Below are 4,352 nucleotides of genomic sequence, written 5' to 3' on the forward strand. Positions count from 1 at the left end.
TAAAGGGCCCATACCACCTGGATAGTAATACGTGTCGCGCTTCGCGCTCTCTATGTGGTTCTTAAAAAAAATCCGAGGAGTGCTTGACTCTAGGGAAACGGGTTGCTGGGACACAGCTCCTCCTTGATAAGCGGCTGTTTCCTTTATCGCAACTCATTGTTACAATCAATAATACGTGTCGTGCTTCGCGCTCTATATGTGGTAGGAATAGGCCTATGATAGGCAACCATAAACATATATGGATAATAGATGTGTTGTTTGCATTTATTTGTTAATATAACACGTGAATTTTTAGTAGATATTTAAGAGATGTAAGAAATTTTAATTAACGTTGTCACCACGTTGCATCCATTAATTTTAATAAAAATGTCCAATTTTATTAAAATTGATTTTAAAATGTCTAAATAAAATAGAGTTCATTATATTTATTAACCTGACGGAAAAAATCATTAGCTGCCGAACTGTTCCGTTCGTGCCGGAACCCGGGATTGAGCCGGGGGGCCTTTAGATGACTGTTGCGTAAACTACCTCAGTCGAACGCTCTCCCAACTGAGCTATTCCGGCTGACATTCACTTATGTAGTGCTTTTTGGTGAAGTTGTGTATAGCAACCGTTATTATATGTCTATTAATAAACGAATTACATTGTGCATTTTCGTACCACTACGCCTTCCAATAAACTTGCTTGCGCGACAGGTCGTCAAATATCGTACTACATGGATTCTCCACTAAATAAGCAAATTAGAAAAACCACAAAATAAATATATTTGATTATGCTTTTTTTATACAAAACATCATTTGTTTTTATACAAAACCAGAAAGTTTCGCGTATTTGCCCAGTCCCTGTAATCTTTTCCCTGTGATCAGTTGTAGATCAGTTATTAATTAAAACAATTAGCTTTGCATTATTGGAAATAAATGTAATAAATGTAATAGGTACAAATGCAGTACTTATTTACACTAAGTTACACCAAAAATCACCACCATGCAAGATATTCTTAAAACAAAAATATATACATTGATCCGTAAAATAACTTCTTCTCCCACAAGCGAAAAAAAATGCATTACATACTAGTCGCCGCCCTCCAGGGCGACGCCAATCAGTATCCGTCCATTTACAGACAGCACAAAATTGTTTAAAAAAACACCAATGCATATAATGGCTTCACCGTATAGTTCAGTCACACCAATATAGTCATTTTTGTGAACAATGAATATATAGAAAGGAAGTCGGTTCATTAACCCCTCAAGAAACACTGCATTAATCAACTCAAGGAAGTATGTGTATGTATACAACGTTCATTGTGTATTCGGTTGTTTTTAACAACATATTTTCTAGTACTGTTGCCCGAACAACACCATAACCACCATAACGACGAATTACAATTTTATTGACGGTTTATTTGAATGTAACAACAATAATGTGAGATTGAAATTGAAGTTTAACCTAACCACGTGTGCTTTATTTACATAATCTGTGAACAACGAATAAGAAACGGAAAGTGATACTATAAATCTTCTAGACGTTAGCGTTGCAATTGATAGTCGAGAAGGTATAAATTCTTCTAAGCGTTCATTGAATAGAAATAATATAAATAATTGGATTAATCAAACATTCAATACATCGCTCGCTGGGTCGGCCATAAGTTCGGTCTGTCATTTTGTCAGCCGGTAGGTCAAATCAATCAATCAATAAAATAATTAATTAATCAATCACTCCTTTTTTTACTTTATATTTATGTCATCAATGGTTTCCGTTTCGTTTTTAAACAAACTTTCGAAATGAATTATTGATTTTAAACGAGTAGCATAAAGAAATTATTTTCTTCCAAATACGTAGCATTAGGACTCTTATGAAATTATCCACGTTATACTACTGACAAAAGTATGTTACTATTTTATCATGTAACAAACACACGTGGATTAATATAATACTCATTTAGCTACGTGCGATGTTAAAAGCAAACCAAATTTCGGGTACTCTATTCTCTTTTCTGGCATTCTGTTGATAATCCAGTGCAGGGGTTCAAGTAAGATGATTTTCGATAAACGCAAGCAAATCAAATTGCAACTACTACTTCTTCGGCATACGTATCATACCATTGGAAATTAAGAAATCGTTTAAGGGCGGGTGTCCATACCTCACACTTGGACTAATTCATAAAACATTGAAGTGTTAATAGAATTTATTTTATATAGCACATATGAACTTTTGCCCAAAAAACATCATAACCAACTTTTCGACCAATTCTATTTCGACTTTTTCTATGACTGTTGATTTAAATGTAACTACAATAATTTTAAGTAAACGTTGAAGTTTAATCTAACGACTTGTCTGTCTTTACAGAAACTTTGCACAACTCATCAGAAACGGAAAACGATTTTCTTCGAACTGATAATCAACAATCGTTTGGCCCTGATCTTAAAAATCTTCGTGATGGCGACGTTGCAAGATATAGTCGAACAGGTATTAGCACTTCAAAGCGTATTTTGAATTGAAATGAAATTCATGTATACATAAATCATTCCTTCGATAGATCGATAATTTGGTCGGTTGGTCAATCAATCAATCGATCGATCGATCGATCAATCAATCAATCAATAGATTAACTTATTTTAATTTTCTTTCATAAAGTGTATCCATGTTTTAAAGAAAACTTTCGTAACGAATACTGAGTCTAATAAAAGAAACATGCAGCAATTATTGTTTTCTAAAACATACGATAATGCCGATGATGAAATTATCCAATTTATTCAACTGAAGTATTGGTTTTCAAGGCGATAATGAAAGGTTTGAAAAACAGCGTTATGTTCTTGTCATTAAAAGGACATTTAGCATACACACGCGGATTAATACGATACTTATTTAGCTACTTTAAATAACACGCGTTGTTAAAAGCAAACCAAATCTCGGGTATTGCATTCACGTTTTGGCATCCTGCCATTGACTTAGTGCAAGGGATTTAAATAAGCATATTTTGATAAACTTTAGCAATTCAAAAAGCAACTTCTATCACTCAGTTAGCTGGTACAAAATGATTGATTTTTTAAGTCATAATGGTCGACCTTTAGCGTCTATGTTTCGCCCAATTAGAAAATCACGCTTTACATGCACCGGTAAACATACAATTTCAAAGTTATTATAGTTACATTTTCTGTTTTATTAAAATCTTAGAGAGTAAAATTGTACATTCGAATTTTATTTTTTAAATAAAAAATGTAGATCGAAAAACGATTGTTTTGTTGTAGCACTCTTTAACATGAAATGAATTGCGTCGACAAAACCCCAGGTTTGTTCATGTTTGTGCGTCTGTCGTTTGTGTCTTGTATCTTGCATTTGTAGTCTTTGTCACTGTTTTGCAATGAATAATGGGCCGAATTGAATAACATATTTTTTCTTCTGCTGATGCAATTGAAATTTTATTTTGTATGTTTACGTATGATCATCATCATAATTATCATCATTATTTTTTTTCCAGCACAATTTATTTCAAGATTGCATACAAGAGTACACACTCAATATGAATTATAAAAATAATGTTTTGCAATCAGACACAGCAAAACATTAACAGAAAATATGCGATACATCCAACACATGTCTTAAGATAAATATAAGAGTAATGTATATGTATAGTTTATATATATATATATATATATATATATATATATATATATATATATATATATATAAACTACACAATACATAGCATATAAATTAGTACAGTATCTTGTACAATTTACTATTACATGTAATTTTGTGTTGAAAAAATACATTTTTAGGAAGTACTAAAACTACAAAAATCTTCATCAATGATCAAATTTAAATTAGGAATCCTTTACATTTTGATGGCTGTAAATGGGGAGACCATATTGAAGATTAATATCATCGTTTTTTGTTGTTGTTGATTTCCTGTACATACACAATGTCTGAAATCATAGAATTATTATGTCTTCAAAGACCAGGTTTATGAGAAAAATTATGAAAGTTAAACTTAAATTATGATGGAGTGATCAGATTGAAGACTTCAATTCCAGTTGATTAGTTATACGCCACGTTTATTTATTTTTTTGACTGGGTTTGTTCTCGAAAGGGATCTACACGATTATAGCCTTTAAAAAATCTAAAATTGTATTTCGAGCATTAGGGTTATTGATCTTTTTATAACTAAAGTAATCTAATACAGGATCTATTACTAAGTTAAAATCACCACTTATAATGAAGGCTTCATTTTCAAATCTTTCTATAACTTCAAAGATATCTGTAAAAAGGAAGGTGAGTCAGTATTTTGCCCGTATAAAGTAAGAATTGTAAAGCGATTTCCATTAAAAAAATGTCAAGGGCATGAAAGTTAT

At 31.9% G+C, this 4,352-nt stretch overlaps 1 non-coding gene across 1 annotated transcript; it reads right to left on the reverse strand.

Annotated features, from left to right (window-relative positions):
- Nucleotides 1-473: 473 nt before the first annotated feature.
- On the reverse strand, nucleotides 474-564 carry Trnal-gag (transfer RNA leucine (anticodon GAG)). The gene is given in 2 exon segments: nucleotides 474-510; nucleotides 528-564. It is a non-coding gene; the product is annotated as a tRNA-Leu (tRNA).
- Between the last annotated feature and the right edge of the window lie 3,788 nt (nucleotides 565-4,352).

The sequence above is a fragment of the Dreissena polymorpha genome, chromosome 3 (genome assembly GCF_020536995.1).
Source record: "Dreissena polymorpha isolate Duluth1 chromosome 3, UMN_Dpol_1.0, whole genome shotgun sequence".
Taxonomy (NCBI): Eukaryota; Metazoa; Mollusca; class Bivalvia; order Myida; family Dreissenidae; genus Dreissena; species Dreissena polymorpha.